Below are 14,970 nucleotides of genomic sequence, written 5' to 3' on the forward strand. Positions count from 1 at the left end.
ACGTAGGGACCGACAGGGAGTACCTGGCGGCCGCTTCGTGGGCCTGCTGGACGGCCCAGAGAAAACGAACTCGCAGGCGTTCGAGAACTTTCCATCGTCGTTAGCCATAATACCGAGAGCCCTTCGAGGATAAGGACTGTCCGTTTTATATTCCAGTTATGCGCTTTAAACAAAAAAATAGTAATGATGAGCCATATTAGCAACATTGATACCAAGCATCAACGAATGAGCACAACTGAGTGGCATTCCTTTGTCTCATTTTTCTGCGTGTCTTTATTTCTTTCGCTCTTTGTATTGTTTTCTCGCTTCTCTGAACTTTTCTTTTTTTGTCTACATAGATTTTACTTTCTTTCTTTCTCTATACATTCTTTTTTCTTTCTAATTTTTCCTTTCTGTTTCTGTTCCTCTGTACATTGCCGGCTTTCTTTTATTTGTCTGGCTTTCTATATATTTCTCTCTTTAATTTTCTGCAGTTGTCGCTGTCTTTCCTTCTTTCTTTTTTAACTTTATCTCTTCTTTTATATTTATATATCTTCTTTATTGTTCTTCCCATCTTCCACCTTTTCTCCCCCCCATTCACCCTCACTTCTCACCTTGGTGCCATACTATGCTACGCAATAGTTTATCGCACATAAACGGTTGTCATCGGGTGCGGGTTATGACAATTTTAACAAACATTCATTATTCCTACGTGATGCAAAAAAGGGCAGTTCATGGCATTGCAAATGTTCCTGACCTTCCGTGGTGGTGGTTTAGTGGTTCTGGTGCCCAACTGCTGAACCGATGGTCCCGGGTTCGAATGCCGACTTTGGCGGCCATGTTTTCGATGGAGGCGAGAAGGCTTGAGGCCCGTATGCTTAGATATAGGTGCTCGTTCCAGAATCCCAGGTGGTCGAAGTTTCAGAAATCCTCCAATACGGCGCCCCTCATACTTATAGCGCGTTTCGTGACGTTAAACTCCATATATTATCATTTTTGCATGGAGATCGCAGTTGTCCACTCTATCATGAAACGAGCCTGCTAAACCTACCAGAAAATTACCACGCAGGTCTCGTGAAACGCTACGACAAAGAAATAAATACCGAGAACTTTTTGAGCACAATCGCTCGATTGAGCCACCTGGCAGTTTTTTATAACACTGCTCATGTTCACACGTGGTGTCTTCCTGACAGGCTTACTAAATACGTCAAAGAAATGCTGCGCTTCTTCTTGCCGTTTTTTTATTATTCAAGAAAAAGTACGAAAATATTGCTTAAAAATACTTTCTTTCGCTAAATATCGCGTAATATTTTGTTCATTTTTTTGTTTTCATAATTTTATTGAATTTGACGTGATTATCGAAACAACATGATAGCTTGTTTGCCGGTTCATTCACTTTGTTTCGCTTGTATTGCTCTTTATGTGTTGTGTGTGCATATGTGCATTTTTACGTATACATAAATATGGATACAGAACACGTGCGCCGATTTCTCCGGCGTTGCCTATAACAACCTTGATTTCATATGTGGGCTTTAACGTCCCAAAACCACCATATGATTATGAGAGACGCTGTAGTGGAGGGCTACGGAAATTTCGACCATCTCGGCCTATAATAACCTTAATGGTTGAGAGAGCGAATAAGGGAGAGAAAAGAGAAAAAAAGAGGACCGAGAGAGACAGAAACAGAAAAGATTCGGCAGATCCCCCTTACCTTGGGAATAGATGTTATGCGAAACATGTAGATGGAAGGAGAATGTGTTTAATTTTTTTATTGAGCGAGACATTATGAAGTGGCGCAAAGTATAGGCACGAATACGCACACACAAAATACGTTAAACAGCTACGTGTGTTTTATATTACCAGTTGTTAGCAGCTGCGTAACGATGCCGACGGCAGCATGGATATTATAGCAGCATCACAAGCGGTAATGTGACATAAAGAACTGGTATTTGCCCTTGTGCACGCGAGGATGGTAGCCCTGAACACTGCTGAAAAAAAAAAGCTTAAGCAGATGGCGCCTAACTGCAATATACATTCACTCGCCTCTATCATAGGAGTATAATAGTAATGTTGATAAAATCAAATAGCCAGAACCACAACCACAATTGACATTACACGATCATTAGAGTCTATTTCGAAAGTATATCTGAGGCCAGGCGTGGCTCTGCGGTAGAATGAAGACTTCACTCTCATACAGAACGCTAGGTATTGATTTCGGCTGAGACACTGACATTTTAATTTGCATTCTTGCGGTCAACGATGCCTATGGCAGCTTTTTCTTAACACTCAAGCGTTAAAGCTACCTAGGTGTGTTTTCGCCATCCCTGGGTAAATGCAAAATGTCTATCCCCTGTAGCACATATCCCTATGCCAGTGCCTTATAGCCGCCTCCAAGAGAGAGAGAGAGAGAGAAGAGAGAGAGAGAGAGAGAGAGAGAGAGAGAGAGAGAGAGAGAGAGAGAGAGAGAGAGAGAGAGAGGCAGCTTTATTTATAGAAACCAAGAGAGGTTGGCCTGAGCGATAACATGCTATAGCCTGCTACTCTACACCGGGGAAGTAGAAAGGAGAGGAAAAACAATAATACATGACGATTGTGAGGTAGGGAGGTGAATATAAACGATTCTTTGCAGCTGAGAAAAATGTTATAGCCACGCATATATAGTCCAGTTGCTTTGAAAAAAGGCTATAATCACTCTCAAAACCACAGTTGCGCTGTTGGTGTCAGGCCAAGCGTCCAACACAGTATTATCAGTTATTGAGCTACTGAGAAATTATTCAGCACAAGAAATCAGTTTGTCGTTCACGTGCGTATGCTGGGCAAACACAAACTATGTGCTCGAGTGTTTCTGGCACATCACAATGTTCACAATTGGGACCGGTGTCACTATGGCCAATGATTTGTGCGCAACGTCTTGTGTTCGCCACACCTGGACAAATGCGGTTTATTGTACTTGCGATGTGTCGCTCAAATTTAGGGGGCATGCCGAAGCTCATTTCCGGGTCCCATTCGTGAAGTCGCCAGTGTCATCGTTTTGCTTTGGTCCAGTGTTCAAGTGTTTCGCTGCGCATCACGACACGAAGCAGGGCGTTCGCGTCGGTTCGTGAAAACGCAATGCGTACTTCAGAGGCACTGTATAGGGCTTTTTTAGTTTCGGCGTCTTTATTTTCGTTTGACATCACGGCGCTGTGTGCGGGAAGCCACTGGAAAGTTATAAGATGCCAAATTGCTGAAGAAACTTGAAGAATTCCTGCGACTTCTATAGCCAAGATGTAATACGGGTCTTGCCTCACGTCGCAGTTAATGATTGGCAGAGCGAGTTTGGCATCACAGAAAATGCTCCAGGATCGAGGTTACTCTCCAGAAATTAATCTTAATGCCTCCCGGATAGCGACAAGATCTGCGGCAGTGTTGTGGTTTTATGGTCTGCCTTGAATCATTGAGCGATATCCATGTCTGGAACGACAAAAGCTGCGGCGGAGGTGTGTGGTGTAGTAGATCCGTCGGTGTACATGTGCAGAGAATCACCGTTAGTTGTATAAATAAGATGTAAGGTCAGTTGTCTGAGACCAACAGAAGAGATGAAACACGTTTCCGTTTTCCCGGGAATAGTAAGACTAACAGGTGGTTTGGGAAGAACGTATAGAGGCCCTCTAGGAGCACTCACCGGGAAAACCTTGATGGTAGAATATTCTCATGCTGCGATATTGCGCTTGAAAAACTGCAGTCTGGGTTGGTGGTGAGGTGTTCCGATAGTGGGTGCTGCCTCTGTTGACGCAACAATCAAAGGTGTACTCCAAGTGGCTCGCAGAGCATGTATACATCGATGGGACAACTTGAGCCTCCGCCATGGCTTCATTTGTTGACGTACAGTGCTGTAAACCCAAGCATCTTCGCAAGCCTTGAGCTTGAACGCTCTCTTGCGTCTTCAGACAACTAGGTCTCATATTAGAGAGCACTGGCATGACAGCACTGGCACTTGTATGCTGTATCGTAGGTATCCCACAAATGGAGCATTGTGCAATTGAAGTAGTGATGATTCTGATGGGCCCATCGTGCTCCTGCCACGTAGTGAGTACTACGACGCGTCTCGACCACAATATATCTCTGTCTACGACAACCCCAGGAAACTTGTGGTGCGTTACAGAAAGTATCGCAGTTCCATTAAAAAAATATCGGAATTGCGACAGATGCTTGCACGTGAACACAAGCACTGATCATTCGTTGATTGAAAGAGTTAGCCTCTGACATCGTAGGTATTTGACTGTGATCGTCACTGCACGCTGTTTTCGAACACGCAATTGTGGACCAGTAGTTCCGCATGGCCATATGCCTATTTTCTCAGGTATGCACTGATATTCAATGAGCTGGGACGTTCTGAGGCTTGGTCGATCATTGCGACGTTGTATAGAATCAAGCTGAGAACTCTCACATGAGGCGCATGGCGATAAACTATATATCGATCGGTGTCTCCGTCACTTGTCATCGCATCAATGGTGTGGTCACTAAGATAACTTACAACCAAAGCATGCACTCATCCACTGATGTCTAAATTTTCTAGTGTGTCGAGGATCGCCTAATGCAGCATATTATTGTAGGTGCCCTTAACGTTTAGGAACACAGCCGCCACTATAGTCGGCGTCAGCTTCTTTCCTCTTCAACGCTGGCGATCAAGACGACCATGCCATCAATGGCCGATCGGCCTCTTCTGAAGCCCTTGATAAATGTGGAATAGTCGTTGCTCTCTATGAGCCACTCTAATATTTACAGTACCATTTAAGGGGCGAAGCTTTTTATAGCGGCACCCGTTCCTCCCTCGTAGCCGTGTAACAAGTACAACATTTTGACCTCCAAGGTGGTGCCGGTGAGAGATTTCATCTGTGCATTCTTAGACAATAAAAAATAGTGCTCAATGTCATCATCATCATCATCAGCCTGACTACGTCCGCTGCAGGACAAAAGCCTCTCCCATGTTCCGCAAGTTAACCCGGTCCTGTGCTTGCTGCTGCCAATTTATACCCGCAAACTTCCTAATCTCATCTGCCCACCTAACCTTCTGTCTCCCCCTAACCCGCTTCCCTTTTCTGGGAATCCAGTTAGTTACCCTTAATGACCAGCGGTTATCCTGTCTACGCGCTACATGCCCGGCCCACGTCCATTTCCTCTTCTTTATTTCAACTATGATATCCTTAACCCCCGTTTGTCCCCTAATCCACTCTGCTCTCTTCTTGTCTCTTAAGGTTACACCTACCATTTTTCTTTCCATTGCTCGCTCCGTCGTCCTCAATTTCAGCTGAACACTCTTTGTAAGGCTCCAGGTTTCTGCTTCATAGCTAGGTACTGGCAAGATACAGCTGTTATATACCTTCCTCTTGAGGGATAGTGGCAATCTACCTGTCATAAATTGAGAGTGCTTGCCGAATGTGCTCCACCCCATTCTTATTATTCTAGTTACTTCAATCTCGTGGTTCGGCTCTGCGGTTATTACCTGCCCTAAGTAGACATAGTCCTTTACAACTTCAAGTGAACTATTGCCTATCTCGAAGCGCTGCTCCTTTCCGAGGTTGTTGTACATTACTTTCGTTTTCTGCAGATTAATTTTAAGACCCACCTTTCTGCTCTCCCTGTTCAACTCTGTAATCATGAGTTGCAATTCGTCCCCTGAGTTACTCAGCAATGCAATGTCATCGGCGAAGCGCAGGTTACTAAGGTATTCTTCATTAACTCTTTTCCCTAACTGCTCCCATTCTAGGCTTCTGAAAACGTCCTGTAAGCACGCAGTAAATAGCATTGGGGAGATGGTGTCCCTCTGCCTTACACCCTTCTTTATTGGTATTCTCTTGCTTTCTTTATGAAGCACTATGGTAGCAGTTGATCCCCTGTAGATTTCTTCCAGAATGTTTATACATACTTCATCTACACCCTGATTCCGCAGTGTCTGCATGACGGCTGATAATTCTACTGAATCAAACGCCTTCTCGTAATCTATGAAGGCTATGTATAGTGGTTGGTTATACTCTGAGGATTTCTCTATTACCTGGTTGATAGTATGAATGTGGTCAATTGTTGAGTAGCCTGTTCGAAATCCTGCTTCTTCCTTCGGTTGATTGAATTCTAATGTTTTCTTTACTCTGTTAGCAATTACCTTTGTAAATAGCTTGTATACTACAGAGAGCAAGCTGATCGGCCTGTAATTCTTCAAGTCCTTGTCATCTCCTTTCTTATGTATTAAGATGATGTTAGCGTTCTTCCAAGACTCTGGTACTCTTCCCGTCAGGAGACACCTCGTAAACAGGGTGGCTAGTTTTTCTAACACAATCTGTCCTCCATCTTTCAGCAGATCTGATGTTAGCTGATCCTCACCAGCAGCTTTGCCTGTTTGCATGCTCTCCAAAGCTTTTCTGACTTCTTCTACCATTACTGGTGGGGTGTCATCTGGGTTACTGCTAGTTCTTATAGTATTAAGGTCGTGGTTATCTCCGCTACTGTATAGATCTCTGTAAAACTTTTCCGCTATTTTAACTATCCTATTCATATTGGTAGTTATTTTGCCTTCTTTGTCCCTTAGTACATACATCCGACTTTTGCCTATCCCAAGTTTCCTCTTCAATGCTTTGACGCTTCCTCCGTTTTTCAGAGCGTGTTCAATTCTCTGCATTATACCTTCTTACATCGCATACCTTACGTCTATTAATCAACTTCGAAAGCTCTGCCAGTTCTATTTTGTCTGTTGTACTTGACACTTTCATGATTTGACGCTTCTTAATTAGGTTCTTCGTTTCCTGGGAAAGCTTGCCAGTGTCCTGTCTAACTACCCTGCCTCCAACTTCCACTGCACACTCTGTAATAATACTCGTCAGATTATCATTCATTGTATCTACGCTAAGGTTGGTTTCCTCACTAAGAGCCGAGTACCTGTTCTGCAGCGACACTCTGAATTCCTGTATTTTCCCTCTCAGTGCTAGCTCATTGATTGGCTTCTTGCGTATCAGTTTCTGTAGTTCTTTCTTCAAGTCAAGGCGAATTCGGGACCGTACCATTCTATGGTCACTGCATTGTACCTTGCCAACCACTTCCACATCCTGCACGATTCCTGGGTGTACACTCATTATAAAGTGTTTTTCGTTCTTATTTTCGCCATTAGGGCTCCTCCATGTCCACTTGCGGTTTTCTCGTTTTCGGTAGAAGGTATTCAAAATCCGTAAATCATTGCGTTCTGCGAATTCTACTAGTAGCTCTCCTCTGGCGTTTCTAGTACCGATGCCATAATCTCCAACTGCCTGGTATCCAGCCTGCTTCTTCCCTACCTGTGCATTAAAGTCACCCATCACTATAATATACTGTGTTTTTACCTTATTCATTGCCTATTCCACGTCTTCATAGAAGCTTTCAACTGAAGCGTCATCATGGCTGGATGTAGGCGCGTAAGCCTGTACTACCTTCATCTTGTATCTTTTAATCAGTTTAATTACGATACCTACCCCCTTTCTATAATGCTATAGTATTCCTCTATGTTGCCAGCTATCTTTCTGTGAATTAGGAACCCCACTCCCAGTTCTCTTCTGTCTGCCAAGCCCCGATAGCGAAGGACGTGCCCATTCTGTAGCACCGTATAGGCCTCATCTGTCCTCCTAACCTCACTGAGCCCTGTTATTTCCCATTTAACACCCTCTAGCTCCTCGAATAGTACAGCTAGACTTCCCTCACTAGATAAGGTTCTAGCGTTAAACGTTGCCAAGTTCAGGTTCTAATGGCGGCCTGTCCGGATCTAGAGATTCTTAGCACCCTCTGCTGCGTTGCAGATCTGACCGCCGCCGTGGTCAGTTGCTTCGCAGCTGCTGGGGACTGAGGGCCGTGAGTTGTTTGACGTAAGCATGTGGGAGGTAGTAGCCAGATACTGCGCCAGGGTGGCCAATCCTTCTCTGGAGAGGAAGTGCGTTCCCGGCGGTGGTTACCGGTGAGGCCGCACCACAGGCCTCTTAATGCAGTTCCATCAACACGCGGATTTTTTTTCCCGGTTGGGAAATGCGCGGCACCGGGATTTGAACCACGGACCTTTTGCATGCGAGGCGGGGAACGTTGCAGGGAACGTTGACTGGAAGAGAATTAACAGCGCCCCTTACTCACTCGCCCAAGTCGGCTCGAAAGCCACAGCCAGCTTCTTCTTCTCAGCAGATGCGCACTTTCCCTTCCTACGCATAGTGCGGTCCATGCATTGCCTCTGTGATCGACCCACGTTTACAGCAAAAGATGCTATGAGATCCCACCACGGGTCATGCGCGGCGCCGTAGTTGTCCACCGCCGCCACCGTCCGTATCCACTATTGCACGAAATAAGAAAAAAAGAAAGTCAAATAAGAAAATCACAGCATTTCCACGGAGTGAACGATGATTGGAGGGGCGAAGCGTTCGTCAGTCCGTCTATACTTTTATCCAACCATTCGATCTTGCTTCCGTCCATCCATGCGTCCGTCCGTGCATCCGTCTGTGTGTCCGTCCAACCGTGTGACCATCGGTGCATCCGTTCGTCCGCACGTCCGTTCTTCCGTCCGAGCGTCCGTGCGTCTGTTCGTGCGGCAGTTCCTCTGTATGTATATCTGTTTGTCTGTCTGTCTGTCTGTCTGTCTGTCTGTCTGTCCATCCACCCGTCCGTCCATGCGTCCGCCCCTCTGTTTGTCTGTCTTTGCGTCCGTTGGTCCGTCCGTCCGTGTATCTTGTGTCAGCGATGTCCGAATGAATGTAGTCAAGGCAAGGTTCAAATTTTAAGAAAAAAATTGCCCGCAGCTTCCCTCGGGGGAACACTGAGGAGGATGCGGACCATATAATTGGTTAACGGGGTGTTAAAGTGCGACTTACTTGGGTCGATGGCTAAATTGGTTAACGTGGTTGTGAAATGGGGTGTTAAATTGCGACTTACTTGGGTCGACGGCTAAATTGGTTAACGTGGTTGTAGGAGGGGGTGTTAAATGAGTGAACACGTACACACGTATGCGAAAGGGCGGCGCTGGTCGAAGGGACGTCGATCATTGTGTTTGTGGATTCGTTGGAATTCATTTCACCGCGACCTTGGACGTCGACGCGCCGTACAAACCAACCGACGAGCGGCAACTGAGCGAGCGAGCGCCGACCTTGAGTATATATACAGCACGATGGCGCATGCACTGTCAGCTGTTGAATGTTCTCGAAGCGCGACGCCACATGCGCGTCCACTGGAGAATCAGGAGAATTGTAGATGTCGAACGCGGTGTGTAGAGGAGGAAGGGTGCACAGATGGTGGAGGAGTGAAGCGCGCGCGGTGTGTAGAGGAGGAAGGGATGCACAGATGGTGGAAGAGTGGGCGACGGCGCGACGGCGCATGCGCGCGCGTCAGCTGTCGAATGTTCGAGAAGCGGTGCGGACGGCGCGGACGGCGCGGACGGCGCACTACAAGGCGCGAGTATAAGATGCTCTGCATCTAAAACGCCATTAACGAAAATGCAGTCACGCGCACCGCCATGACCATTCGCATCCCCGCCCGCCGAAACCCCCACGTCAGGTTTTCCGGAGTAGACCCCGACTTAGGACCCGAGGAGTTCTTGAGACTCCTCGACGAACGCAACCCCACTCTCCAGATAGGGGTAGACATATCGAAGGTTAAGGTCACATTTCGAGAGCGTGGGAGAACTAAAGCCTACGTGGTAGAGGTCGATCCGGAGGCCTTCCGCAGAATCATGGCCTCTCCGCGTTTATCGGTCGGGTGGACGATGGTGCACGCATCGGAAGACCTACACGTACCCACATGCACCTTTTGCGCGTCTTATGGGCACGGAAGAAGTTCGTGCCCCGCCGCAGCGGACCCGACCAAGGCCGTCTGCACGAAGTGTGGGGCCGAGGGCCATGTGGGGGCTGCATGTCCCGTAAGAATGGGTGACGCGACGGTCTGTTGCGCGGCATGCCGCCGTGTCGGGTTGGAGGCGGTTGGGCACCCGACCGGCTTCTCGGGATGCCCGCTCCTACAAGAGAAGGTGGCGAGGCTGAGGGCGCGCACGCACTACGGCGGCGCGTAACGGCGAGGGTAGCGCCAAGGGGGGGCTACGAGGAGGGTTGTTGCGTCTGGCGTTCATGCAGGTCAACTTAGATCACGCAAGGCTCTCTCTGAGTAACTTGTGCGATCGCATGACAGAGACCGGCATACACATCGCGGTAGCGTGCGACCCATATAGACCAAAGGGGAAAATGCCCAACCTACCTGCGGGATTTACGGCTTTTGCCTGCGAGGAAGACCCGGCGGCTATCGTACTGGTGAGGCGGCCACCATTCGACCTGTGCCCCGTGATGTTGTCGACATATGTGGTGGGAGTCTATGGGCAATATCGCGACTCCCACTTTACTATAGTGTCGGTCTATGCTCCGCCACACAAGCCGATGGACACGACACTTCGGATGGTTCAGGAGGTGGTGTCGCGGTCGCGTTCTCCACATGTCATTGTAGCCGGTGACTTTAACGCCAAGCACCGAGCATGGGGTCCCAGAGTCGGAGACGATAGGGGCGCACAGGTAATGGAGTTCGCGGCCGCGGCGGGCCTGGTCGTCATGAACGACCCACAGTCCGAGCCGACCTATGAGACGGCATACGCCGCCAGCTGGATCGATCTCACCCTGGCAACGCCCTCGGTCCTGATGGCGAGATACACATGGACCGTACGCTCCGACGCCACATATTCTGAACATAAGAACATAGAAGTGCGAATAGGATCTGACGAAAGAGTAGCTCGCAAACGCCTAACAAGGTACGCTCAGCAAGAGCTCTTGCGCTCGCTAGAGAGGGAGCCCTGGTTCGCGAAGATCATATGCTCGCAACCACGGTCCCCAGAGGCATTAGATTTCATCTTGGGGGCATTTTATGAAATTTTCAATAAACACCTGCGACGCCAGCTCAGGCCAGTTAAGTCAAACGCCAGGGGAAACTCCTGGTGGACACCAGCTCTGGCACTAGAGCGTAAGAAGGTCAATGCCATGCGGAGACGTTTTCAAAGAGCAAAAAGCGACGACATTAGGGCCCTCCTAAAAATGGATTACAGTCGCGCTTTGGCACGGTTTCGTCTGTGGGTCGCGTAGGCAAAGGCCCAATATGAAAGAGAATGTCATAACGCGTGCTCACGCGGAAACGTCTTTTCGACATCATATAGAGAAGCCTTTGGCAGAAACCGCTCACCAAGGTTCTTGCCCCCGCTGAAGCGAGCTGACGGCTCGATGACTGAGACACATCTCGAGTCCGCGGCCCTCCTACTCGAGACGCACATCGCGGTGGACGACCCGAGCAAAGACTTGCCCGAGCACGCCGAGGCCAGGCAAATGGCCGCAAGGCCATACCATCTTAACGAGGTAGATGTCCCATTTACCGAGGCGGAGGTACGCGAGGTGATTGGGGCGATGCCACCGCGTTCATCGCCGGGGCCGGACGCAATAACGCCGCTCCTCGTGAAGGGCCTATTTAAATTGCACGCGCGGTTCGTAATGTTCATACTCAACTCGGCGCTCACGCTTGGATATTTCCCTCGCTGTTGGCGCCGCGGCAGGATAATTTTCATTCCGAAACCCGGCCGGCCCCCCGAGCTCACAACGTCATACAGGCCGATATGTGTGAATTCGGTTCTGGGCAAGATCCTCGAACGACTCTTGAACGGCCGCCTCTATCACTTTCTATCTAAGCACGGGCATATCCACGACAATCAGTATGGATTCATACACGGTAGAAGTGCGGTGATGGCCTTAGTTCACCTGAAAGAGACCTTCTTACAGCTGAGAGTCTCGAAGACGCCCGCGGTCCTGATGTCAATAGACTTTCAGGGCGCTTTCGATAGCGTATGGCATCCTCGAGTGCTCGCGTTTTTCCGCGAGCGCCGCGTGCCGGCTAATCTATATCACATGCTCAGGACGTTCCTCCAACAGCGGTCGGTGGTGTTTCGATCGAACGCTGGCGAACTGGTGGCATACCCCTCATTGGGGAGTCCACAGGGGTCCCCAATCTCACCCTTGCTCTGGAACGTGGTAATTCACGACCTGTTATGCCTCCCACTTCCTACGGGCATAACAATTCAAGCGTACGCCGACGACACCATCGTTGTCATCCCGGCGGAATCGCGAGAGCGTTTGGGAGAGGTTGGGTCCACAGTCTTAAAAAACATAGTGAAGTGGACCGTTGGGGCAAGGGTCACCCTCAGCACGGAAAAAACATACTGCGTGCTATTCTCCAACGGACACCGTGGTATGGAAAAATGGCGCCCGTGCATACGCCTAAACCCAACAGACAAAAAACTTACGTACAAAGACTCCTTCAGGATACTCGGAGTCGTCTTTGACACTCGGCTCTCTTTCTTTAAACATGCCGAATGCCTTAAAGAAAAGACCGAACTGCTGGTTGCGAAGATCGGGGTACTTTCTGGAATGCAGGGTGGACTGTTGCGTCCCGAACAGAAGGTGACGCTGTATAAAAACGTCATTCTACCTGCCATTATGTACGGTTCACCAGTTTGGTGGGACGCGATATGCCCTGACTGCCGCCTCAAATCCCGCGTTACCTCCCTGCAGCGCGCGGTTTTACTCAATTTGTTGGGGGCGTTCAAGACCACACGAACGACGGCACTTCAAGTGCTCATGAGAGCACCGCCCATCGCGCTAGAATTGGAAAGGGCCAATGCGGAGTTTGAGCTACTCATCGCTCGCAAGTCAATTTGTTACGGACAGCTGTCCGTGCGTCCAGATCGCCTCCTGCCCACACTGGACGTCTGGCAGGAACACCCCGCGGCCCGATGCGCCTTCCGCTTTTGTCGACTCACGAGGGACGAGGCGCGACGAATGGCCCGCTTGCCGGGATTACACATTTATACGGACGGTTCATATGCCGATCGCCTGGCAGGAGCGGCATTTGTCGTATTAGGACCGAGTGAGCGCATCGGAGCGGTAGGAAGATACCGAGTTGAGAATGCCACGAGCGCGTATTGCACGGAGGTCATAGCGTTGATCGAGGCGTTGATATACATCAAAAACAAGTGCTCAGCCGCCACGGTCAGACTATATACAGACTGTCTGTCCCTGCTACAGGCGACATCTGAATATAAGACCATCGACCCGAGAGTCCGGGATGTGAAGGCTCTCTTAAAGGAAATTTCAGCCAGGACAAAGATTACGCTCTATCACGTACCGGGACATTCCGGCCTGTTCGGAAACGAGCTGGCGGATTTTCTCCACGGCACGACTGGGCGACGCACGGCTGGGCGACGACGAGCTCGCACGGCACGACTGGGCGACGCGAGGCAGGCCCCGCTCACTCCGAGAGCGGTCCGCAGTATGCTTAGGAGAGAGCAACTGCGCCGCTGGGAATCTGACTGGAGGGAAAACAACGCCGACACGGACCTTTTTAAGTGGGTACCACACGTATTAGACGCGCCTTCTTGGTTTCCGCCCAACCGAACCCTAGTGACCCTGCTAACGGGGCACGGCCGATTCCATTCGTATTTCCACCGATTTAATCTGCTCGCGGAACCCGTCTGTTCGTGCGGTGCAACATGTGAGGGAACCGATTACTACTTGTACGATTGCCCCCTTACGACACCGATAACGCGGAAAATTGAACCACGAGCCGACTTCGACCAAAGAAGATATGCGTCTCTGTTGCGACACGCGAGAAATCGCGCACTGTTGATTAGACTAGTGAAACTGGTCGGAGACACGATCCCCGACCTCGCTTGAGTACGGCCTGCATTTCGCGTCACCTGTTCTTGCGTTTTGTACGCGGAGAAATAACGGAACATCGAGTATGAAAATCCGAACACACACAAAGAACACACCCGCGCGATCGGGGCGATGTGGGGGCAGGGTCACCCTGTAGGCCATGTACTGGCGAGGGTGAGAACCTCGGTGGCCTCTGCCTTACCACAATGCCCCGGTTGGCGGGCAAAGACTGAGGTGAGACCGTGACGCCATCATCGATCGAAAACAGCCATTATCGTTGGACCACCAATCTTATGACCACGACAGAGCGCAAAGGACTGCATGCAGTGCAGCGCAGTGATGTTTCCTTTTTTTTTCCAACAACTTTATCCTTCTTGCTGGGCTGGACCCAGCCTAGCCTCGTTGTGAATTATTAAACGCCCCGCGAGGTATCTGTGCTCGTTGCGCCCTTAGGACACAATATGCGCTACCGTGGCCCACCTTTTTTCTTTTCAATATCGGCTTTTCACCTAAATTTGCGCTTTGGGTATTTTTAAAACCCCTTTTCATTTATTTTATACTGGCATTAAACCTGGTATGCATAATGCAGGGACAGGTTATCCCACACCTTTATTTTTGGCTTTCTTTTATCGTAGCTGGGAATGAAGTTTGGATTGGGGCGGAAAGCCACCACCCGTTAAACGAACCCTCCTTAAGCTGGAGGTTAAAGAGGGGGGTCTTAGACTCCCCCACGTGCTTACCTTGTGCAAAGTGCTTGCGTTGAAGACGGCACTTAAGCTGGTGCATGCAGGCGATTACGTCGCGAAAGGCCTGCTTTTCTACTGGAGCGGCCCAGCGAACAGCTGGCTTGAGGGTTGCCACCACTCCGGGCCGCATGCTGAATCGCCCTCTCTCTTTTATAAGGCTGCAGCAGCGACGTCACGCATGCTGAGTCACGAAATCCCGAACTGTGACCCCAACGCTGACCAGCTTGCACGCATAGTTGAGATTCTCACCGCAAGCCAGCTGAGTGACAAAGACAGACAACGGGCAGTGCAGGCCAAACGCGACCTTTCCAACTACAAAGCATGCTGCCTAGCGAGATCCACGACTTTCTCTGGAAGAAAGCGTCGGAGGTACTCCCCACAAGGCAGAGACTAAAGAGGTTAGGCACAGTGCCTGATAATCGGTGTCCAAACTGCCGAAAGCCCGAGTCTCAACGCCACGGCCTGCTTGATTGTGCGGCCGCGCGACCTGTCTGGCGCATTGTGGACCACTGTTTTAGGATCCGCGCACCACCTGG

Source organism: Rhipicephalus microplus, chromosome 10 (assembly GCF_043290135.1).
Source record: "Rhipicephalus microplus isolate Deutch F79 chromosome 10, USDA_Rmic, whole genome shotgun sequence".
Taxonomy (NCBI): Eukaryota; Metazoa; Arthropoda; class Arachnida; order Ixodida; family Ixodidae; genus Rhipicephalus; species Rhipicephalus microplus.